A 25427-nucleotide genomic window follows, 5' to 3' on the forward strand; every position below is an offset into this window, starting at 1 on the left:
CAGGTGTATATACAGAGATATTGGGAGAAAAAAGATGATGAAGAATTTTAAAAATTAATTGGATTTATCATTCTAATGCATGTTTCTAAATCAAGAAATGAAAACGTTTTGTAATCATGGAGAAAAGAAAATGACCACTTTCTCCTCAACAAAATTATCAGTGTAAAAGATTTTAAAAAGTTCATCCAAACATCACATTTTGACAATGTCAGTGCAAGAAGGAGAAAAAGTAATGATAGGCTGGAAGCCATCAGAGGTGTATCTGAAACCTGGAATCAGTCTTTACATATAAATACTGCATTCCAGGTTCATGAACCATAAGTGACAAGCAGCCAGTAGCACTGGAAGGATGCTGTCTATGTACCATCAACATCACATACATGGAGTACAAAGTTAAATTTGCTATGTTTGAATTCTTATTAAAATACCAAATGAAGTTGCGTTTCACTATCCCTTTATTCTACAAGTTACAGGCATACTTTGGACTTATGGAAGGTTTGGTTCCAGACCACTGCAATAAAAGTATCACAATAAAGTGAATCACACACATTTTTTTATTTCCCAGTGCACATAAAGTTACATTTGCATTATACTGTAGTTTGTTTCGTGTGCAATAGCTTTGTGTCTAAAAAAATGTACATACCTTAATTAAAAAGTACTTTATTGCTAAAAAGTACTAAAGATCATTTGAGCCTTCAGGGGGCCTTTAACTGGTGGAAGTTTTTGTCTCCATAATGTGGCTGTTGACTGACCAAAGTGGTGGCTGCTGAAGGCTGGGGTGGTTATGACGATTTCTTTCTTTTTCTTTTTCTTTTAAACTGATGTTTATTTTCCACCAACCTTATTTCCATCTTGTTTAAGAGCTTGTGGAAGAACGGCTTGAGACCATTCATTGTTTGTTCCTATTCGTTCAGTGGCCTGAGCAGTGGGAGATGCAGACCAGTCTTCTATGGCAGGCTGAGAGCCTCAGTCTTCAGTGGGGAACAGCTGAATAGGTACAGAGGACACCTGCACGCCTTCTGAGTCTGCTACCTCAGGTTGAGGAGTAGTAAACTCAGGAGCTGGGGCAGTCCATTCACCCTGAAATTCCCCCTTGGTCACAGCTTTCTCAGCAGCAGCCTGCTCTTCCTTTTCAATCTCTTCAGGATCTCTGTAGAAGTAGAAATCAGGCATGACCTCCAAAGGATATTCACAGGAGATGGTGCCCCGCATGCGGATAACTTCCCGGGCCAGCATCCACCACATCAGACCTACTGAGTGAGCTCCCTAGTTGCATGGGATGGCGATGTCCACATAACAGAGGAGAATGAATCTGTTATACAGAGCAATGGTAGGCAGATTAACATAAGCCTCTGTGAGAGGTTGGTGGTCAGCCCTGGGATCAGTAACCACCAGAAAACATGGCTCCCAGAATGCTGCCTGGATCTGGTGAGTGGCCAGCAAGAGGAGTGGCACCAGTGGAAACAGCAAACGTCAGCATAGATTGCTGGCCAGTATTCCCAGAGGATGTGCTGCTGACATGAGGGTTTTCAAAGGCATCAATGGCACAAGCTGCCAATAGAAGCTTCTCCCAGGTCCTTTAAAAGTGACGGCATTTATGATGGAGATGCCATCACTTTTCCTTTTGTAGATATACTGTTCCATTTGGAAATCAAGGTTGGTGTCACCTCAGTGGGTTTTGGCTACAAGGAATTTGAGGACATCCTCCTCCTTCATTTGCAGGACATCCAGGGCTCCGGACATTGTGAAAGTTCCCTCTAAGTTAAGATGGGAATCCAGAACGATAACATATGGACCCTCCCTGAGCAGCATGGAAAGACAGGTAAGGCAATTTCTTAAAGTAAGGCAACAATGAAAAGATTTGCTACACTGATTGACTCTTCTTTTCATGAAAGATTTCTTTCTAGCATGCTAGCATTTTATCCACAGTAGAGCTTCTTTGAAAAGCAGTCAAATCTCTCAAACCCTGCTGCTGTTTTATCACCTAACTTGATGTAACATTGTAAATCCTTTGTTGTTTTTTCAACAATGTTCATAGCGTTTTCACCAGAAGTCATCTCAAGAAACCACTTTGCTTATCTGTAAGATGCAACTCCTCATTTGTTGAAATTTTTTCATGAGATTGCAGCAGTTCAGTCATATCCTCAGGCTCCTCTTCTGATTCTAGTTCTCTTACTATTTCCAATACATCTGCAGTTCCTTCTTCCACTAAAGTCTTGAACCCCTGAAAGGCATCTATGAAGGCTGGAATGACTTCTTCAAAACTCCTGTTAATGTTGATATTTTGACCTCCTCCCATAAATCATAAATGTTCATAATGGCATCTAGAATGGTGAATCATTTCCAGAAGGGTTTCAATGGATTTTGCCCAGCTCTATCAGAGGAATCACTGTCTATAGCAGCTATAGCTTCATGAAATGTATTATTTAAATAACACTTGAAAGTCATATTCCTCAATCTATGAGCTGCAGAAGGGATGCTTTATGCATGAAAACAACATTAATATCCTTGAACATTTCCCTCTGAGTTCTTGGGTGACCAGGTGTATCATCAATGAGCAGTACCATTTTGAAAGGAATCTTTTTTCTGAGCATTAGGTCTTAACAGTGGGCTTAAAATACTCAGTAAATTATGCTGTAAACAGATCCAGGCTTTGTCATCCAGGCTTTGTTTTTCCACTTCTAGAGCACAGGCAGGGTAGATGTAGCATAATTTTTAAGGGCCTTAGGATTTTCAGTATGGTAAGTGAGCAGTGGCTTCAATGTAAAATGGTCAGCTGCATTAGCCCCTGTCAAGAAAGTCAGTCTGTCTTTTAAAGGTTTGAAGCCAGGCCTTAGCTTCTCTTCTCTAGCTATGAAAGTCCCAGAAAGAATCTTCTTCCAAGATAAGGCTATTTCGTCTACATTGAAAACCTGCTATTTACTGTAGCTAGATCTTCTGGATAACTTGCTGCACCTTCTCCATCAGCGCTTGCTGCTTCACCTTGCACTTTTATGTTATGGAGACTACTTTCCTCAAACCTCCTGAGCCAATCTCTGCTAACTTCCAACTTTTCTCTGCAGCTTCCTCCCTCCTCTCAGCCTTCACAGAATTGACAAGAGTCAGGGCCTCACTCTGGCTTTAACCTAAAGGAATGTTGTGCCTAGATTGAGCTCTCCAGACCACTAAAATTTTCTCTATGTCAGCAATTAGGCTGTTTCATTTTCTTATTATTTGTGTGTTCACTAGAGCAGCATTTTTAATTTCCTTCAAGAACTTCTCCGTTGCATTTACGACGTGCCTAACTGGTGCAGGAGGCCTAGTTTTTAGTGTATCTCAGCTTCCACTGTGTCTTCCTCACTAAGCTTAATGATTTCTAGCTTCTTCTTTTTTTTTTTTTCTTCTCACTCTGTTGCCCAGGCTGGAGTTCAGTGGCCTGATTATAGTTCACTGCGACACTGCAATCCTAACTTCTGGGCTCAAGTGATCCTCCCACCTCAGCCTCCGGGTTTCTAGCTTTTGATTTTAAGTTGAGAGATGTGTGCCTCTTCTTTTCACTCTAACACTTAAAGACCATTGTTGGGTTATTAATTGGCCTAATTCAGATATTGTTGTGTGTCAAAGAATAGGGAGGCCTGAGATGAAGAGAGATGAGAGAAGGGCTGGTCGATGGAGCAGTCAGAACACAATTTATCAATTTATATGGGCATTGTTAATGGCACTCTAAAACAATCACAATAGTAATATCACAGATAACTGATCACAATAACAGATATAATAATAATGAAAAAGCTTGAAATATTGTGAGAATTACCAAATTGTGATACAGAGACACGAAGCATGTGCTTTTGGAAAAATGATAGCCTTGCTCAACACAGGATTGCTGCAGACTTTCAATTTATAAAATACACAATATCTGTGAAACACAATTAAGTGAGCTGCAATAAAATTAATTATGCCTGGGTTTCTAAAGTAACTTAAACATGAATGCGAAGTCCTAGCTGGACTCAGACAGCTAGTAGTGACACTGAGGGGAAAAGAATTGTTATCAGTATTATAAAGTGTAAGAGGGGCACTGCGGTTACTTAAGGAAATGACTACCTTTTTAGTCTTGCTCTGTTATTTAGGCTGGAGTGCAGTGAAATCATTATAGCTCACTGCAACCTAGACCTCCTGGGCTCAAGCAATCCTCCAGCCTCAGCCTCCTCCAATCCTCCAGCTCCTGAGTAGCTGGAACTACAGGCATGCGCCACCATGCCTGGCTAATATTTTTATTTTTTATAGAGATAAGCTCTGATTATGTTGGCCAGGCTGGTCTCAACCTCCTGGCCTTATGTGTTTCTCTTGCCTCAGCTTCCCAAAGTGCCAGGATTATAGGCATGAGCCAACCACATCTGGCCAAGAAATGACCTTATTTTTGAGATGTATAGTATTTATGAGATATCAGTGATTGGCTTATATTCTGAAAGGGGGCTAGGTAGCACCAGCCAGACTAAGTAAAGATGCTGCTGAAGCCAAAAGACTCCATATGAGTACTTCCATATCCTTTGCTCCTGTGAGTGCCAGACATTTCCATAATAAGTTTTCTTCAAAAAAGAACAAGAGAATATTTCAGTAACAGAGGTATCACTCTTTGCAATTTGGAGCACAAATAACACACCCCAATCAGGCTTGTGTCCACTTCTACATCAGGAACAGCAAGAGCCCCCAGCCTCCCAATACCTACCCCGCCCCAGAGTATGGTCCAGAGAAGAAGAGTTCAGTCCTACAGGGTGGCAAGGTGGGTCTTATCTACACAATTCAGGAAAATGACCTCAGTAGGTGAGTCTGAGTTTAGTTAGAATCACAAGTCTTCCACCAGCCAAGGCAATGGTGCTGACTTATGACTTCTGAGAGGAGGCTGTTCGCTCCCCAGTGGATGAAGTCAATAAAGGGGGTTTAGCCACGTACAGTGGCTCATGCCTGTAATCCTAGCACTCTGGGAGGCCAAGGCAGGAGATCACTTGAGCTTGGGAGTTGAAGACCAGCCTAAGCAAGAGCAAGACCCCATCTCCACCAAAAGTAGAAAATCTTAGCCGGGCATGGTGGTACATGCCTGTAGTCTTAGCCACTACAGGCTGAGGCAGGAGGACTGTTTGAAGCCAGGAATTTGAGGTTGTGGTAAGCTGTGATACCCCTGGACTTGACCCAGGGTGACAGAGTGAGACGTCGTCTCAAAAAAAAAAAAAAAATATATATATATATATGTAATGGGGCTCCCAAAACAGGACTTTCTTTTTTTTGGTTTCATTTTGTCACCCTTGGCAGAGTGCTGTGGTGTCATAGCTCACAGCAACCTCAGACTCTTGGGCTCAGGCAATCTTCTTGCCTCAGCCTCCCAAGTAGCTGGGACTACAGACACCTGCTACAATGCCTGGCTACTTTTTAGAGACAGAGTCTCTTTCTCACTCAGGTTGGTCTTGAACTTCTGAACTCAAGCAATCCACCCACCTCAGCATCCCAGAAGGCTGGGATTACAGGTGCCTGTCCAAAAAATGGGTAGGACTTTGGAGTTAAAGCTCCATCAGTGCCATCATTTTGGCACTTTCACAGGGCACCTCCCCTCCCCAGGCAAAGGCAGCTGAGAAGGTTGTGAGACATCAAGGGTGATGGGTGCCCAAGAAGGTCCATGGTGATGGACAGGCCAGGGCCAGCCCAGGAAGCCACCCTGCCTGGTTTGCCAGGCCACACTGGTGATCCCTAAGGTCAGACTCAATGACAGGGCTTCATGTGCAGAATCTTAGACCTCAGTGCTCAGCAGCTATGGGCCCATGCCCAGGTATGACCAGGGTGCCAGGGGATCAGGCAGTCAAATTCAGATCAGTCTCCTTCACAGACTCTCCCAGTGTTTCACCAAGATATGCAACTACTTTCTAAACCAACAGGTCTCCTGGTGCTATGGGACCAATAGTCATGACCAGCTATATCTGGTTTTAGCAATGAAAGGCCTGCATCCCAGACAAATGGGGACAATCCATCCTAGGGCCTGCTTGCCTTTTACTTAAATGACAAAATCATTCCAGAAAACTGCTGGGACCTTCTCTACCTTAAGAAGGGTACGTGGGTAAATACATCTATACACTCCAACGTACAGATGTAGTTTAAGACAAGGCCCCTCTGAAAACTTTTGACTTTGACCCACTATAAGAAATACTTTTTACATTATTGCCCAGTGTGCCCACACACTCATGACACACTCAGGTATCAAAATGCTGAGTATTTGAAGACAATGACAGCAGAGAGAGGTTTGAACTCAAATAAATGAACTCCTCTACCAGGGGCCAAAGGCCGCCCTGCACTTGCAGCCCCCATGTGAGGCTGCTTTTCTGGGAGGAAGACATCAGGGCCAAATGTAGCTGCCTCCTTCCCAGAGCTCAACAGACCCTTCTCCCTTGAGGTCAGTGGAAAAATTCAGAAAGCAGGGATCCAAGATCAGCCTTTGTTCCTCAAGTGGAAGAGAGAAACACCAGGTGAGTGATGTTTTTGGAAACAGTAGACCTCAGGTAGTGTGGGAGCTCTACCAGGAATGCCAAGTTTTCAGCCTTGGGTGAGCACAGTCCCTCCCTGGGGCCTCATTTACTTCATCTACAGAATAACCCACAGGACCATGGCATTGATAACCAATGTCTTAGGAGTCAGAGATTTTATAAAGACTGTTTTCTCTTTCACTTATTGCACCAATGTTTAAGTCACCCCCAAATACCAGACACTGAGCTAGGCACTCGAGCTTAAAAAGACAAAGAAGTCACTGTCCTAGAGCCCACAGAGTCTCAGAGCTCAGCCCAGACAAGGACCTGGCTGATGTCCAGAAGCACAGGGCTTCTGTCTCCCAAAACCGCTGCAGAGAAACCCCAGTCAGACTCAAATAACTCCTGTGTGTGGGTTTACATGTATGTCTATGTATTGGAGGCAGCGGTGGGACAGAGCACAGAGTTGGACATGGTGGTCAAGTCACCTGGCTATAGATAACTGCAGCTCCTGCCCTCACCACCTTGTCCACAGAATAAGTCTTTCCATGGGCTGTGCTATATTGTTGTCTTTTCCCTGTGTGACCCATGGAAGTTGCAATGCTCAGATCCATGCCAGTCTGACAATAGAAATACCAGTGTGGAGGACAAAGCAGATGTCAAACACATAAGCTCATGGTCAGATCCCTACCCACGTCCACCCCCTGCCACCCTGCAAGAAGTCTCCCACTGTCTGGGCTGCCAGTTTCATTCAGCAAATACTATTCTTATAAACAGCTGACCCAGATTCTCAGCTTGAATTAGGACGTTTCCCAGGCAGTCGAGGGTATACAGGGATGAATTTAAATGTTGCTTAAAAGCAAAAAGCTTGAAGGCAAATTCAGGCTGCTCTTCTACAGGGACAAGGTGCCAGCACCATCCAGAGGCTACCTGGGGAGGCAGGGCCACCTGCAGTACCTCTCTCCAGCTCCAGCTGACCCAGGGAACCTCTGCAGAAAGATGTGATTTAAAATTTAACCTACATTCTTTCCTTGACCTTGTGGCCTGATTTTCCATCCTGTCTCTTCAGGGACCTATATGGTAGCAATAGAATCATCTTCCATTTTAATGTAATACTTATCACATTCTGCCTGACTCTCTTCCCCAAAGCAAAGACAATAGAGTCAGAACCCAGGGAAGAACCCCCAAACATGTCAGTTAGGGTCACTGTTCCCTTTGACCTTTCATCTGTCACCACGGAGGCAGGAGGAAGGGACAGTTCCAGCCAGTCCTTGTCTGGGAAGTGTGGTGTCCATGAGAATGGCCTCCCTGACCCCCAGCTACAGGGAGAGTCACTAGCAGAGGGTCTCAGCTGCAATCTCTGAAATATATGCTTCCCACAGGCTGCTCCCAGCTGGTGACCTTGCTCTAGAAGATGGGGTTCCCCAGTGGCCTTGCTGGACTGTCCCCTGGAGCCAGACCTGCAGCACTGTCCCATAGCTTTCTCTGCCCTCCGCAGTGCCCTCCCCATTATCCCTTCAGAGGCATTTCCCACAATAAAATTTCAAAGACCCAAGCTCTGACTATGCTCAGTTATGTAAGACTTTGCTAACCAAACAAACAGATTCAAAAACAAACAAGCAAATAAAGCCTTGCATGTTTGTTTGGACAGTTTTTTTTTTTTTTTTGAGATAGAGCCTCAAGCTGTCCCCCTGGGTAGAGTGCTGTGGCATCATAGCTCCTGGGCTTAAGCGAGTCTCCTGCCTCAGCCTCCCAAGTAGCTGGGACCACAGGCACAATGCCCAGCTATTTTTTGGTTGCAGCCGTCATTGTTGTTTGGTGGGCCCGGGCTGGATTCAAACCCGCCACCTTAGGTATATGTGGCTCGCACCTTAGCCACTTGAGCCACAGGCCCCAAGCCTTGTTTGGACAGTTTAAAACACCAGTAAGTAATTGGTGGGTTAGAGGAAAATATCAGAATGGAAATATTTTTATCTAGCTGAAGTTCTAGAAAGAAAGTAGCAATGACTAAGTTTCCTAGAATTGAGAAAAGATACTACTAATATCCAGATTCAGAAAATGCAGCCCTCGCTTTGTGGAACCAAGACAAACACAGGGCTCCAGTCTCAAATATGTGAGGTCAGTAAAGAGAACAAGAATTAGGATGTACAGAGTGTGTATTTTACCTTCTCAGAGTGAATAGACCCACAGCATGGGGTTCATGGGGGGAGCCAGGCAGCCAAGCACTTAAAATGTTTATTTATACACACCCTTCACAGAGAAGGCTTTCCCCTCCTGCTCAGCCCTGTCTTCCAGCATGTGTGGCCTTGATATGCATATTACAGTTTTTCAGGATGGTCAGAGAATGTCGGTTACATTTGCTGTGAAAAGATAAACACCCCCTCACCATAGGCTCCCCCATGGTGCACAGAACTTACAGCCCCAGAGGACCTGGCCAAGTCCAAGAGCAAAATCATCAGCCATGTATAGGGTATAGCCTGCAGGTCACTGGGAACAACCTAAGCACAGCAATTAAAACAAGTCACTCACCCTGTCCTGGACTGAAGCAGGATGTCAGCAGGCTTAGCATGGAATGGAAGAAGGCTATTGGCAAAATGCAATAGCGTGATGAAATCTTTGGGACCCAAGAGCTTGCCACTTTGCTGCATACAAATCCAGACCTTCAAATAGATTGTCAAGGTGGCTCTCTCTCTCTCACCTTTGTGCTGAAGACAGAGACCAAAACTTCTTCCCTCTCCTGCAGTTAATCACAGCCCAGCTGCCCACCAGGATAGGACCAGGGAGGATCTGTTCTCTGCCTCCAGGTAGCCTCACACTGCTGGGTCACCTACCCAGAGATGGACCCCAGACTCCATCTGCTCAGTCTGGGTCTGGACAGAAGAGGGAGGTACCTCAGTTGCTTTGGGACATCTCTGTGGGTTTCAGGGCATTATTAATGGCTTCCAGACAAATTGTGGTCTGGAAAGAGTTTCTGTATCAGTGATTACCACATTCACACAGAGAGGTCACAAACCCGGCCACACTGTTTCTGTCCTCCACCTCCCAGCCTCTACATCCTGTACAGCCCCAAGGAAGCCCCCAGGGGCATCAGGGCCCTCCTCCCCATGGACCACAGGTCCTGGAGGGCAGGGACAGTGGCTTGTTTGCCTGGGACTTCCCAAGGCCTGACCCAGAGCCTGAAGCTGGGTCACAAGGCTGAAGCACAAAGAATGTTCTGAATAAGTAGGCCGCAGCAGTTCTGACGAGCAGCTGGGTTCTTCCTTATATCTGTGGGCAACTCTGCTCTCCTGGCACCAGCCTGACTTAGGCCAATTTCCTCATACTGGCTGACTGCCAGCCTCCCTTGCACCCTCTTGAGAAGGAAGAACTGTCCAGAGCACAATTCCCCTGTGGCCACATCTGCTCAGAGATGGGGGAAGATGCCCCTTCGTCCACGAGTTTGAGAACATCCTCTTCTGGTGTGTGGACCCTGACCTTCACTGCCAGCATCAGCCCGGCATCTCCCCTCTCCTGCCTCTGATACACCTCCCACTCCCAGGAGCCTTTTCCCCTTCCTTTCTCACTCTTCACATTTGTTGTTCCTCCCTCCTGAAAAATTCTCTACTGTTCTTCTCATCTGGGCACTTCCTGCTCAGAATTTGGGGCTTTATTTAACTCTCAGCTTCCTTAGGGAGACCTTCGCTAACCCCTAAGTCTGCAGCCCTCGTGCCTCTCTTCATCTCTCTTGCTCAGCCTGGTCCCTGTCTGCCTCTGTCCACACTGCTCAGTTACACCTGCCATGAGAGCAAGGACCACATCTGTCTGGCAGGTGCTGGTGCCCACCACAGTGCCTACACAGTAGAGGCTACAACATGGCATAAACTACCTTCTCAGCCAGTGCAACATCCCACAAGCACTTGGCACCATCTTCCCTCCCCACATGTTCCCTAAGACTATCTGTAGCCAGCCCAGGCTACTCACATCTGTTCAGGTGTCATCTTTGCTTTCATACTTCCCACCACCATGCTTGAACCCCAGGCAGGTGTCAGTTCCCCTCCTTTAGCATGTAGGCTGCTGAGCCCTGGCCAGGCAGGACCCCTGCACTGGGACTCTTCCTGCTACCTGGTCCCATTCACAATGTGCATTACTTCTCTGAATTCAAGGCATTTCTGATTTATCAATTTTTACATTGATAAAACTGCATCAGAATTGTCGGTTTTCTTAAAGACAAGGGGTCTGGCACTGCATGGACAGGGGAAATCTTTGAGGTGTATCTATTGGATTAATGAAAAGCTGATGCCAATACAGCACATCCTAGAGAAGGGGCATTACCTCCCATCAATCTCATACTGAGAAGATGCCAAGGTGAAAGAGCAGGTGGTGGTTTCTGCAAGGCTGTGGGAGTAGGAAGTTTTAATAAGGGCTGTGTCCGAAGGTCAAGCAGTATCCATCACCAACTCTGGTTCTTTTCACTCAGTAGCCAGTGGGGACAAGAAATCACTCTGGGTGTGTCAATTGTGTATTGTCCCCTGACAAAGTACCAATAATCTGGGTAAAGATGTGTATACAAAGGGAGTGGAGAGACCTGCTGAATATGGAAATGGTGCTCAGTATTCTTTGCTGGGAAGAAGAGTGCAAAGAACCTCCTGCTCATCCTAGGGGAAGGAAATGTGGTAAGTAGCCCTTTTTGCTTTAAAGGGCTAGGTCTCTAAAAGTAGCAAATTCTACTGTTCAGACTAGGAAGACCAGTGGTGTTTGCGTTTTCAAAAGGAATAGCTAAAAGCTACCAGGCAAGTATGGGGGAGTTCTCCAAAGTCAGTTCATAAACAGGACCAAGAATAGGGCTTAGAAGGTGGGCGTGGGATGGGTATCCCAAAGAGGGGAGGGCTTTACCCAGGTGTGTGTGGAGTGGGGAGTGACACATGCAGGCATCCCTACACAGAAGTGGGACCACCCTGAGAAGCCAGCTGGAATGGGAGAGCCAAGGCCTGTAGCCTGGTATTCCTCAGCTGGAGGCCAAGGATCCTGCAGGAGTCTCCTAGAGCCATAACCATTTACAGCCCCACCACTTTCCTGCCGCAAGGGCAGAGTGCTGCAAATTAAACCTCAGTGCTGTAAACCCAGCCAATACAATAAGCACAGTAACTCTGTGGGTGTACTTCCTTCAAGGCAAAACATTAAATGGTAGCCATCTCACAAAACAGTGGGCTCTCAGCATCTCCCACTTGTACCAGCGCTGGCCATCTATCTGGTTCAGACACTATCTCTGCCTTCTCCAAGTTATTTCCCCCAAATGACACCTGATTATAACAGCAGCTAAATTGTGGCTTCTTGCTATGGCTACGTGCCAAGGGCTTACCATGGGTTTGCTGATCTGACACCCAAACCAACCAGGTCATGTGGGTGCCATCAGTGCCCCATCTCACTACTGGGAAACAGAGGCATGGAGAGATTAAGTAACATCCTGGGGACTATTCATCCCATAAGCAGGAAAGCAGGAGCCAAATCCCAACCCTTCTCCTATTCCTCAGTGGCTCTACCATATCCATGGAACTAAGTTCAACGTCTCACTGCCTCCCCACTCTTCTGCCTGCCCTCCTGGGTATACTCCCCATGTCTGGCCATCCCCTCGATGCCTACCGCAGAACGCTTGGCCTGTCCTGGCTCTCCTTCCTCCCCTCCCCTGGTTGTAGACCCCTGACCCCAGAGAGCCCTATTCTGGGTTCTCCCTCACCTCGTGTGCTACTCTGTCCCTTGAACTCCCAGGGGCCTCTCTCAATATTGTGTCACCATAATCCACAGTTAGAGAGGAATTTTACATGACAACCAGCCCACACATACAAAGATATAATTGAAACAAAATCTTTCACAGAATAACACTGTACTTAAGATTCACAACATGCAAAGCACACTGGCCTGGTCTATTCTGCTCCAATTTTAAAATGCTTTCCTGCATAGAACATGCAACACCAAGACTACATGTAAACCGTGGACTCTGGGTGAGCATGACATGTCAATGTAGGCTCATCAATTACAACACATGTCCCACTCTAGGGGGTACTGACAATAGGGAAGCCATGTATGTTGGGGTCAGGGATCTATGGTAAATCTATGTAATACTCAATTTTCTTGTGAACCTCTTATTTGTGAGCCTTTTAGTTTTTAGAGAATAAAAAATAAAAATTAAAAAAAAATGCTCTTTTGTCCCCACTAAACTGATTTTACTCCTTGGTCACACCTGTAGCATGGATATATTCTAGAGAATGTAGTCTTGGTCATTCTTTTGGCCCAGCTTTTTTTTTTTTTTTCATTCCATGTTATGTTATCTAAAACAATTTAGGTAAAACTCATGCCCCTGCCCAGGCTAAGTTTTTCACTTTGATTGGGATGATGGGGTTCCCAGGTGAAGAGACTTGCAGTGCTAAAATAGGAAAGTCCCAGGTAAACTAGGAGAAACTGTCCCATCAGAGTAGATGCTCTGTTAGTAATATGGACTCTCACGTCCAACATACAAAAAGAACTTTACTCCGAACTTGTTCCCTTGCAGGTGCTGAATCAGTCTGGGAACCTAGTATGTGATTGTTGCTCATGCTAAGGGCCAGTCTGGGGCTTGACTGTAGGGATGTTCTCCATCAATGCTTACCAGGTTGCACTGGGCTGGAACATTTTCAAATTGCATTCCTAAACGTCTTGGGGGTGGTGGTGTCACTTTGCTGCTCATCAGGGACTCCTCAAGGTTCTGTGCTGAAGAGCCATGTGACATCCCTGCATATGGCCAGGAAGAAACAGGGACAGTAGTTAAGAGTCACTTTACTGGTTCATGCGATGTCCAGTGATTCATGGCTATCTTGGCAATGTCAGTTGACATGGAAGTTTCCAGTGCTCATGTTTTGTTTGTTTGTTTGTTTGTTTGTTTTTGGTAACAGAGTCTCACTTTGTCACCTTTGGTAGAGTGCTGTGGTGTCATGGCTCACAGCAACCTCTCAACTCTTGGGTTCAAGATTCTAACGCCTTGGCCTCCCAAGCAGCTGGGACTACAGGTGCCCACCACAATGTCTGGATATTTGTAGAGATGGATCTCACTCTTGTTCAGGCTGCTCTCAAACCTGTGAGCTCAGGGCAATCCACCCACCTTGGCCTCCCAGAGTGCTAGGATTACAGGCACAAACCCAACCTCTTCTAAGTAGGAATCTTAGATAGTACCACACAGTGACTCCCCTTGAGTAAGACCAGTTACAACCACATCCACCTTCACTAGACAGGTAAGGGCTGTAGAAGTTTAAAAGAAGATGACAACACTTAGGGGGGTGGGTGGTCAGGAATGTGAAAGGCTTCCCCTCATCCCCAGCACAATGTCCAAAGGGATTGTATCATTCCAACAACAACAAAAAGGTATTTTAAAACTTAGTGGTGGCCAAACATGACTCATTTCAGGAGTTATGTCCATACCAGGTCTGCCAGTTCATGAACCTTGGCTAGGGTTCTACTAATATAATCTAAATTCTCATAGTTACTAACCTGAAAAACAAAGGAAGACATCTGTCTTTCTTTTTTTTTTTTTTTAATTGAATGGTAACTGTGTACATTGATGCACTTTGGGGGTACAGTGTGGTGTTTTCACATACAATCCAAGACACTTCCATCAAACTGGTTAACATAGCCTTCATGTAACTTTCTTAGTTATTGTCAAAACATTCATATTCTACTCATAGAAAGATTCACTTGTACCCTTGCAAGATGAACCACAGAAGTGAACCCTCGAATCCCTCTCCCTGCACCCTCTCCCCCCTCCCTTCTCCCCCCATAGCCTTAGGTTATTAGGTTATAGCTTTCATATAAAAAGGTTTAAATTAATTTCACAATAGGTGTGTGTACATTGGATACTTTTTCTTCCATTCCTGTGATACTTTGCTAAGAAGAACATTTTCCAGCTCCATCCATGTGAACATGAAGGACGTAAAGTCTCCATCTTTCTTTATGGCTGCATAGTATTCCATGGTGTACATATACCACAGTTTGTTGGTCCATTCGTGGATCGATGGGCACTTGGGCTTCTTCCATGACCTGCATTTTATGTTCTTAAATGATCTTCCTTGGATTTATAGCTTGCCCAACTTCTTTCTGGGCTCAGCTCCCCATCTTTGGCTTCATAGATTCTGATTCCAACCAGTTTTTCTTCCTTTGCTCAGGAGCCTCTGACCAGGGTTGCTACCAGTCGGCCATCTTCCCAGAATCCCCCGACATCTGTCTTTCTTAAGACATGTTAAATCTCATAGAAGCCAACAGAATCAGCACTACTCATAGTGGAATTTACTCATAATGTTTATGAGTAAATTCCTATGGCATTTTAATGCAAAGAACCAAATAAAGATATAACTGCAGTTTTAAAAGGCAAGGAGGGGCTTGGCGTCCATAGCACAGGGGTTACAGTGCCAGCCAGATTCACTGAGGCTGGTGGGTTCGAACCCGGCCTAGGGCCAGCTAAACAATGACAATTGCAACAAAAAGTAGCTGGGCATTGTGGCAGGTGCCTGTAGTCCCAGCTACGTGGGAGGCTGAGGCAAAGGAATTGTTTAAACCCATGAGTTTGAGGTTGCCGTGAGCTGTGACACCATGGCACTACTCTACCAAGGGCAACATAGTGAGATTCTATCTCAAAAAAAAAAAAAAAAAGCCAGTAGGAACATAGTACACATGTCAAAATTTCTGCTGAATGTTGAGTGTTGGGTTTTGTTGGGAAGTGGCAGCTATTACTATTATAAAATAGAAAAGACACTTGCACTCGAATGTTTATAGTAGCACAACTCACAATTGCAAAGATGTGGAAACAACCCAAGTGCTCATCAATACATGAGTGGATTAATAAAACATACTATATGTATACCATGGAGTACTACTCAGGCATAGAAAACATGGTAATCTGGTATTTTTTATAACAACCTGGATGGAACTGGAAACCATTTTTCTAATCTAAGTGAAGTCTTGTAAGAATGGAAAAAGTGCTACATACCTCATTGCTGAATATCACTAGGGTCACTTTCCAAGTACTCCCCTTGGGAAGCTATGCATCAATGCCAGTGCCTAGTCTACCCTTCAGAGCAATTTTTCTAGGATGAATTCACCAATGTAATTGTCAGAACTCATGTGTAGACATAGTCACTTATCATAGGCTTGTGGGGTTTTTTTTTTATTGTGGAAAAATATATATATCATAAAATTTACCATTTTAACTATTTTTAAATGTACTATTTAGTGATATTACATTTACATTATTGTATAACTATCACCACCATCCATCTCCAGAATGCTTTTCATTTTCTATTATAAAATTGAAACTCTAAAACACTGAACCACACCTCCCTGCTCCCGCTTCCCTCCAGCCTCTGGCAACTACCAGTCCACTCTCTGTCTCTATGACTTTTGACTACTCCAGGTACCTCACAAAAGTGGGATCCTACTGCATTTTTCCTTTATAACTGGCTTATTTCCCTTAGCATAATGGATGAACCTGGAAGACATTATGGTAAGGGAAATGACCAGTCATGGCTTTAAATTCTGATTGTGATATTAAGGCAGCAAAGGTATGTGTTAAAAATAGCTATGAACTTTGTAAATGGCTAGCAAGAGAGCATGGAATGTGAGTTACTTAGCCTGGGAGATTTCTTTCTGCATGAAATACTCAAACATGTAAGCAGCCTTTATGAGCAAAACTGAAAAGGATTTCTGAGCACAGGCTCATGGCACATAAAGCTCAGAATAGATGAGCTTTACTTACCAAGTATAACAGTACTAAATGTTGTGCCAGGAATATGGAATGTGGGAGTTCATTGCCCAAGGGAGGAAAATCTCACTTAAGGAAACTCAAAATGAATCCAGTTTTTTGTTAAAAATTCCACATTGCAGCAGTCCCATCTGGTGCTAACTATATTTACTTAGATAAATCAGTACCACAAAATAAAGGCTATTTAGAGCATGTTGTTATGGTTTCTGGAAGGTTCTTCCATCTAGTAGAGAACAAGAGACCTAGGAAATTGACCCTAAATATAGACTTAATCTTGTTTAAACGGAAGTTTAGAAACCTCTTCCGGGTAAAGATAATTAGATTTTATTTTATTTTATTTTTTTATTTTTTTTTTTTTTTTGAGACAGAGCCTCAAGCTGTCCCCCTGGGTAGAGTGCCGTGGCATTACAGCTCACAGCAACCTCCAACTCCTGGGCTCAAGCGAGTCTCCTGCCTCCGCCTCCCAAGTAGCTGGGATCACAGGCGCCCGCCACAACGCCCGGCTATTTTTTGGTTGCAGCCGTCATTGTTGTTTGGCGGGTCCGGGCTGGGGATTCGAACCCGCCACCTTAGGTGTACGTGGCTGGCGCCTTAGCCCGTTGAGCTATAGGCGCCGAGCCATAATTAGATTTTAATTAGATTTTTTTTTTAATATACATCACACTTGAAGCCTCTGCAATCACCCTGGAAGTTGGCAGAGCAGCAGCATGTCCTGTTCTACCTCATGAGGGATTGCAAATGAGCTAAACACTTGGCTTCACGTGAATGATCAAGATAAAGGTTAGTTTCACACTGTCTACTTCACAAGAGCAGATGCTGATGAGAAAGACTGCAGCTTGCCGAGTTTCACACAGAAACCTGGTATGCACCACGTTCTGCCTCTTCTGGCCCCTGGCCATTTTGACACACCAGCTCTGCTCCTCTTCTGATCTTGGCCAAGCTGCATAACCTCTCTGTGCCTCAGTTTTCTCATCTACAAACTGGAGTAACAATAGAATCTTCTCAAAGGGCTGTTACTGTGGGGATTAAATGGATTTATGTATGTGAAGCACTGAGGCCAAAGAACCATCTCATGAGTGCTTGACAGATGTTAGCTGCCATTGGGACAGTGGTTGACATTTTAGGAGTCTTGTCTCCCAAAGTGGATGATAAGAAAAGGCCATATTATAAATTTGGGGTGATTTGGGTTGTATAGAAGGCATGTGATATACATTGGTTGAACAAATGGATGGATGGATGAATGAAGATGAAAACAGAGGTGAGGGTGCACATGCACATCTGGAGGGACAGTGTACACCCAGATGGGGAAAGGGCTGAGAACATGCACACGTGGTCTAGGGGACAGTGATTCATGTCCATGAGCACTCAGGCACCAACTTGGGTTCTGAATGGTGAGCCATGACTCAGCTTCTATAAGTGCTACCATGTGTCCTAGAGTATGAGGGCTTCCAATTTCCCAAGGAACTAGAAACCTGGATTTTTAGCTGAAATCTGCCAAATTTTGCAAGGTTGGCTCATACAGTAAGCCCCATCTCCAGAGGCCCATTTGTACCTCTAATGTCTGGTACAACCCTGGGCAGGATACACAGTGGCTGATTAATGAGTCAGTGGCATAAAGAAAAATGTATCCTCACAGGTTTGGAGCTTAGCACACCTGAGTGGACACCCTGTCTTAGCTACTAGATTAGCCCTTGGATACTGCTTCCCTCTGATGTGGCTTAAAAAAAAAAAAGAGTATTAGAGCAACTGAAATCAGACTAAAGGAAGAGAAGCTTCCCTTCTAGAACCTGGATGCACAAAGAGGAATTATTAGTCTCTATACAGTGGGAACAGCCCTGAAACTGGAAGATGTCCTGACCCCAAACTGGAGGTAAGTCGTGTCTCTGAGCCTGAGATTCCTCAACCATGAACTGAGGAGTAATATGCATACCTGCCACCTCCCAGTGCATGAGGAAACCAGTGAGGGAGCATGAATGTCAGGCCTTGTCAGCATCGCCCCAATATTCTAACAGGCACCATCCCTAACACCAGTCCCATGACTTCACCATCAGACCTGGAACACACTCCTCTAAAATACCACTAGGTGGAGATTTGGTTCTTTACTTTTTTGATTCATAGATCACCTGAGTTAGGACACCTGGAATATCTCCAAAAAAGCTCCTAGAGACTACACTGAGGGGAAAAAGGACATCTGGGATCCCCTGGCCTTAAGGCAAAGTACAGTCCTGGGACCGGGCACCTGCATCCCCTGAGAATTTGCCAGAAATCTAAATTTTCAGTCCCTTAAGACCTACTGAGTCACTGGGTGATTCAGGGCCCAGCAATCCTTTTTTTTTTTTTTTTTTTTTGAGACAGAGCTTCAAGCTATCCCCTTGGGTAGAGTGCTGTGGCATCACAGCTCACAGCAACCTCCAACTCCTGGGCTTAAGCGAGTCTCCTGCCTCAGCCTCCCAAGTAGCTGGGACCGCAGATGCCCACCACAACGCCCAGCTATTTTTTGGTTGCAGCCATCATTGTTGTTTGGCGGGCTGGGCTGGATTCGAACCTGCCACCTTAGGTGTATGTGGCTGGCATCTGAGCCGCTTGAGCCACAGCAGCAATCTATGTTTTAATAAGCCCTCCAGGGTTTCGATGTTCATTTACATATGAAAGCCACTGCCTTAGGGAAACCAAGTCATGCACAGGTAGGTAGGATAGGCTTCCTTTAAGAAGTATAAAGCCCAGAACGTAACCAGAGGTATCTATACTCAAAAGCTGACCTAAATAACACCCTTCCCCAAAGCAGCACAGTAGAAAACCTGAAGAGCTTTGCTCCTGGCAGTGTGGGCCTAGCTCCAATGTCAGGGGCTCACATCCCACAGCCTGACCTTGATCAAGTGATAATGCTGGGCAGCGCTTGTGGCTCAGTGAGTAGGGCACTGGCCCTATATACCAAGGGTAGCGGGTTTGAACCTGACCCTGGCCCCAGCCAAACTGCAACAAAAAAATAGCCAGGTGTTGTGGCAGGTGACTACAGTCCCAGCTACTCAGGAGGCTGAGGCAAGAGAATCGCCTAAGCCAAGAGCTGGAGGTTGCTGTGATGTCATAGCATTCTACCAAGAACAAAAAAAGAGTTTGAGCATGAGTGAAGATGCTCCCTTGAAAAAGTCTGCAAATGGGCTCGGCACCTATAGCTCAGTGGCTAGGGCACCAGCCACATGCACCGGAGCTGGCGGGTTCAAATCCAGCCCGGTGTGCCAAACAATGGCAACTACAACCAAAAAATAGCTGAGTGTTGTGGTGGGCACCTGTAGTCCCAGCTACTCAGGAGACTGAGGCAAGAGAATTGCCTAAGCTCAAGAGCTAGAGGTTGCTGTGAGCTGTGATGCCAAAGCACTCTACTGAGGGCAACAAAGTAAGACTCTGTCTTTACAAAAAAATATAAATAAAATAAAGGTTTGCAAATGGCTGTCGGAAGAGCGAGCAGGAAGCCTGGGGTCTTGGGCAGCATAGCCACTACATGTGACAGCCCTATCCCTCCAGCATTTGCATTACCCACTTTGTGTTATTTCTCTAGCAACTCTCTTCCTGTTGCCCTCGAATCAGGCTGGGAGGATTCCATTCAATGGCCACACACCTTGCTTCCCTGAGGAAAGGACTGAGATGACCTTGGAGTTGTTGTCCTGCACTGGGAAGCTGTGTGTGGCTGCAATGTGATGAAGATTACAGTGGGCCTGGATTCACCCGCATTCCTCCACCATCTGACTACCACATAGTGTCAGTCTCCAGCGAAATCCCACCTGGTCATCTCAACTTTTCCTCAGTGTCGTCACTGTTTCCTCCCACTGTCCCTTTTGGAACTGAAGGCCCCTATTCCTCAACTAAAGTTTCAATTCCTGTGTTCTCAAGCATAAATCCCCTGCCCTCAGGTTGCTTGAGCTAATAAGGAAGATTGAACAGAACCAAGAAAGAGGTAACTATAATACAGTAGCTTGAATGCCAGAGGTGTAGAGTAGGTATGAGGCTGAGGAAGAGTGGACTCTTAAAGGCAGACAGGCACCCCTCCCAAAGGGTCACAGATTTCATGGAGGGTGGCATCAGCTGGGTGCCTACCAAGCAGATATTGGCCTCAACTCGTTTACCCGTGATCTCTATGGGCAGGGTCTGTGATGTCTGTTGGTGGGCTTGCATCCTCACTCCCAGCATAGCAATGTTTATTGATATGGATGTGTTAGATTACTGTGGTTTAGGACGCTGGCCCTTAAGTTTGCACCACCTCCAAACTTACCAAGTTCCCTCGGTTCTCTTCTAGTAGCTTTGAATACCTGCTTTATACAGACCTTTGTGACATGGTAGAACTGGAAGAAAAATGATACATATGCTCTTTGGCTCATCCTCAAATAGGGGTGACAGGAACTTAAAAACTAACAATATGCAGCTTTAAAAGCTAGAAGGGGTGCCACAGAGGGACTGGCCAGCCAGACAGCTCCTCACAGGGGAGATTAGGCCCCTCAGTGGCCCATGGCTCAGAAACATAAGGCTTTCAGTCCATACAGAATTCACCTTGCTCACAGGGGCTAATACATGCTAAACAGACACCCATGTCAAAACCACCAGAGGGCCAAGTTACCAACTTACCTTTCCAGCATCTCTTCACATCTGCCATCCAGGGCAAGTGTTAAAGTGCATGACTCATGTACTCATTCAACAATGATTTCATAAGCATTGAGTGTCCATTATTTAATGAACTATGAGCACCTGACTTGGGGAACTCACACAGCCAAATGAGACAGACTCAGAAAGGGGAGGTGGAATTGTGCAATGAGCGTGGCATCAAACAAGCTGGAGTTCAAATGCCTCTCTTTCCTCACCTATAAAATGGGCACACCCCCCCCTCATGATTACTTTAGAATTAAATGGGATTACACATGTAACCTATCTTGTTTTGTTTATGTTTATATTTATCTAGATGTGCTATGGCACATACTAGTTAAGGGAACAGGCTTTGGGATCAGACAGATCTCGGCCACTTACTAGGTATATGATCTTGGCAAGTTGCCTACTTTCTTCCACTAGGCCTCAATTTGCTTAGGAAAATGGAAATAAAAATTCTTCGGCTCGGCGCCTGTGGCTCAAGTGGCTAAGGCGCCAGCCATGTACACCCAAGGTGGCAGGTTCAAATCCAGCCCAAGCCGGCCAAACAACAATGATGGCTGCAACCAAAAAGTAGCCGGGTGTTGTGGCGGGTGCCTGTGGTCCCAGCTACTTGGGAGGCTGAGGCAGGAGACTCGCTTGAGTCCAGGAGTTGGAGATTGCTGTGAGCTATGATGCAACAGCACTCCACCCAGGGGGACAGCTTGAGGCTCCTGTCTCAAAAAAAAAAAAAAAAAGAAAAGAAATAAAAATTCTTCGTATGCTCTAAGAAATAAGATAATGCATTTAAAAGACTTAGTAAATCCTTTGGATATGATAAGCATTGGACAAATGGTATGATTAATAGTAATTTTTAAGGCCTATAACCAGACATGTAAAGAACTCAACAGCAAAAAAAGGATCTGAATAGACATTTCCCTAGAAAAGATGTACAAATGGTCAAGGTGTATGGAAAAATGCTCAACATCTCTAATCATAAGGGAAATGCCAATCAAAACCACCATGAGGTATCATCTCACCCCATTACCAAAAAGAATGGCCATTATCAAAAAGAAAAACATGAAAATGCAGAGAAATGGGAACTCTTATATATTGGTGGAAGTGTAAATTACTACAGCCATTATAGAAAACAGTAAAAAAAAAAAAAAAAAAAAACCCAAACAGAAATAGGACGTAGGACTACCTTATGATCCAGCAAATCCCACTGGCCACTTGTCTAAAAAAAAGGAATCAGTACACTGAAGAGATATCTGTTCACAATAGCAACGATATGGAGTCAATCTAAATATCCATCAACAAATGTACAGATAAAATGTGACATATGTAAATAATGGAATATTATTCAACCATAAAAAGGAATGAAAGCCTGTCATTTGAGTCAATATGGACAAAGTTGGGGGACATTATATTAAGTGAAATGTCAGACTCAGAAAGATAAATACCATACTCTTACAAAAAAAAATTGAGCTCATGGAAGTAGAGAGCACAACTGTGGGTGTCATAGGCTGGGAAGAAGGGAGAAAATGATACAGAGAAATTGGTTAATGGATTTAATATTATAGCTAGATGAGGAATAAATTCTAGTGCTCTCTAGCTGACCGGTACTGGTCCATGGCCTGTTAGGAATAGGCCACACAGGAGGAGCAAGCCAAGAAAGCTTCTTGAAGCTTCATCGGTATTTACAGCCACTACCCATCACTACTATCTCCTGCCTGAGCTTTACCTCCTGTCAGAGACAGCCTAAGATTCTCATAAGAGTGTGACCCCCTACTGTAAACTGCTCATAAAAGGGATCTAGATGCATGCTCCTTAAGAGAATTTAATGCTTGACCTTCCCCCACCAAACACTTGCATGGAAATAGTCCTCTATGAAATCAGTCCCTGGTGCTAAAAAGATTGGGGAACTGCCTCTATAGCTCTCTAGGATGAATATGGTGAAGAATACTTTATTGTATATGTTCAGAGAGCTAGAAGTGAGGATTTTGAATGTTCACAACAAAAATGATGTCTTGAGATAGATATGCTAATTACCTTGCTTTGATCATTACACATTATATACATGTATTGAAGTATCACTGTACCCCATAAATATGTACAATATTATTTATCAACTAAAAGGGAAACAAAGAAACAAGAGTAATTTTTAAAAGTCGTCCATATATAAATGAGTGGCACACATACTAAAAATTAAAACTAGTGCAAATTTCTGTAATGAAAAATTGGGGCAAACATACTACATTTATTAACTCTGTATTTAGTTATCAAAAAGCTTTATTGAGGCAATCATCCAGCCTTAGACTAGTTTCATGCCCCTATTTCCAACAGAATTTGTAGAAGAATGTCATTTGTTTGCAGCCAAGACAAAACTCAAATCTGTTAAAATATGGTCACTCCACGGAAGCAAACAGTTGACATGCTGACCACCTTTGGCCTGATACAAAGCCACAGCAGCTGAGGCCGCACAGTTGTGTTTTTCTCCACAGTGAAATAGAAGTAGCGTTCTCTGGCATCTACCCTTACAGTTCATCTGAAAGAAACCCTGGTACTCACAAAGCACTACGCACTTGCTTTAACAACTACTTAGACACCATTGTAAATACACTGCATGATTATAACAGCCCCTTGCAGTAAAGGACACAAATCACTTCTCAATTCTAGACTGTGCCTTTGATTTATTCTCTCCATCGACACTGTCAATTTTTAAAATGGTTAGTAAAACTTACAGGAGTTAAGGAAGAGTAATCTTGGATATTGATATAAATCAATATAGCTTTTGATTCTAACTCTGCAAATTTGACTATTGTAAAACATACTGCAGCTCCTCACCACTGCCTATTGTCCTCAAAAACATTGCTATTTTATGCAATTGGGCAATCCAGTCACTCAGTACTTTGCCACGACAGCTCCTTAGAGACCAGAGGAGAGCAGGTTTGAACTGAGGGGCTCTTGCTCCATTACAGCCAAGTATTCTTTCAAATTGCAGGGTAGACTGTGGGCTTTTAAGTCACAACTGAAACTTTTACACAAAATGTAAGTTTCACAAAGAATGAGCTTTCAACACAACTAAAATATGAGAGGCTTTTTAAACGGTATTATTTTCAAGAGACTACCTTGGACTCTTATTAACACCTGCTCTTGTGCTACGGTTTGCCTTCCAAAGAACACAATAAACTGGAAAGGTGGATTCGAGGCGTGGGAAACCAAAGCGATGCCTACTCTGAGCAAAGTGATAGTGGAGCACTAATGAGAGGATCCTTCTCAAGCCCAGGAGAGAAGCCGGAGACCCAACCAAGAGGAGCTTTCAGGAGGCCCTGGAGTTACACACTAATGTGGTGCTTCCTTTTCCTCAAAAACCCGGAGGGCAGCGACCTTCGAGCTAAGTGTGCAGGCCAGGGCAGGCGGGTGGGCGACGGCGCCTCATGACAGCTCGAAACGGTGACTTGAATCACAGGCTCGCTGTCGGTAAGCACCCCGAATTTCGGAGACAACACTCGGGATAAAAACCTATACCTAGGAAGTGGGAAGAAAAACTCATTCCTAGAGACCCAAAGACGGGCGTTACCAGGGAATAGAAAGGGCAGACACTTCCCCTCGAGCTAGGGTGCGCACCCGCCGCGGGGACAACTTAGTGGACGCCTTCTCCCCGGGAACGCGGTCTCCGAAGCGACAGCAGGCAACGGCCTCCGCGCGAGCAGGAGTCACCGCGACTCCGAAGCCAGGCCCAGACCGGGCGGGGGAGGGGTCCAACTGCCATCTTCTCCGAACGCCCAAACCGACAAAACACGACCCAGACCTGCGCCGCTGCCGCTCTCGCGAGACCTGAAGGTAGGCCGCAAAGGCCTCTGGGAAACGCGAAGCGGTGCGGGGAGGAGAAGGAAACCGGGACCTAGGGCGGGAGGAGGGCGGAGGCCGCGAGTGGAGCCTCAGGAGGCAGAAAGGGCGGGGGAAAGCGCGATTGACGCATGACTCGGACCAATGAAAAGCGGGCTTGGGCGGGCCTCCGGCCAATGGGCAGTACAGCCTGGTGCGGGGGGCGGGCGCTCAGGCCAAGGGTAGCTTGAGCGCGGCGGCGGCGTTGTTCAGTCAGAGCGAGAACATTCCAGAGGTGAGTCCGGTGGAGGGGCGCTGGCCCCGCGCCCCCCCTGCCCAGTGCTCCCCGCCCCCTCGACCCCCGCGGGCCGCTGGCTGGCGGGGAAGGCGCCTCCCCCGACCTGCCCGCGGCTCACGGCGCTGTCTCTCCGCGCCCAGGTCGCCAGGCTCCGGCGCTGACGGGTGTGGACCCCGGACGTCGCTGGGACAGCCCCTCCCCGCTGCTCGGCGGCGGCACCTGGCCCGGCCGCTCCTCCGCTGCGCTCCGCCTCCGCCGACTCGGACTCGGGTTTATAACGCGCCTCACTTCATCCCAGTCCCGGGCGAGCAGCGTTGGGTTTATGTCTTTATTTGACGAAAACGGTGAGTCGCGGGCGCGGCGCGGGCCGGGGAGATGGCGGCCGCACAAGATGGCGGCGGCCGCCGCGTGACCCCGCCGCGGCGTGTGGCGCAGTTTGGGG

At 45.7% G+C, this 25427-nt stretch overlaps 1 protein-coding gene and 1 pseudogene across 1 annotated transcript in view; one reads left to right on the forward strand and one right to left on the reverse strand.

The window, feature by feature from the left end:
- Positions 1-825: 825 nt before the first annotated feature.
- On the reverse strand, positions 826-1743 carry LOC100957264 (annotated as a pseudogene).
- Positions 1744-24745: 23002 nt separating this feature from the next.
- The window catches only part of EIF5 (eukaryotic translation initiation factor 5), an 8537-nt gene continuing 7855 nt past the window's right edge, over positions 24746-25427 (forward strand). The window contains exons 1-2 of the mRNA XM_003799333.3: positions 24746-24982; positions 25126-25329. The gene's annotated coding sequence lies outside the window, so the exon portion shown is untranslated. The remainder of the gene's footprint in view (positions 24983-25125; positions 25330-25427) is intronic.

This window comes from Otolemur garnettii, unplaced genomic scaffold (genome assembly GCF_000181295.1).
Source record: "Otolemur garnettii isolate 467f Iridium unplaced genomic scaffold, OtoGar3 scaffold00149, whole genome shotgun sequence".
NCBI classification, from domain to species: domain Eukaryota; kingdom Metazoa; phylum Chordata; class Mammalia; order Primates; family Galagidae; genus Otolemur; species Otolemur garnettii.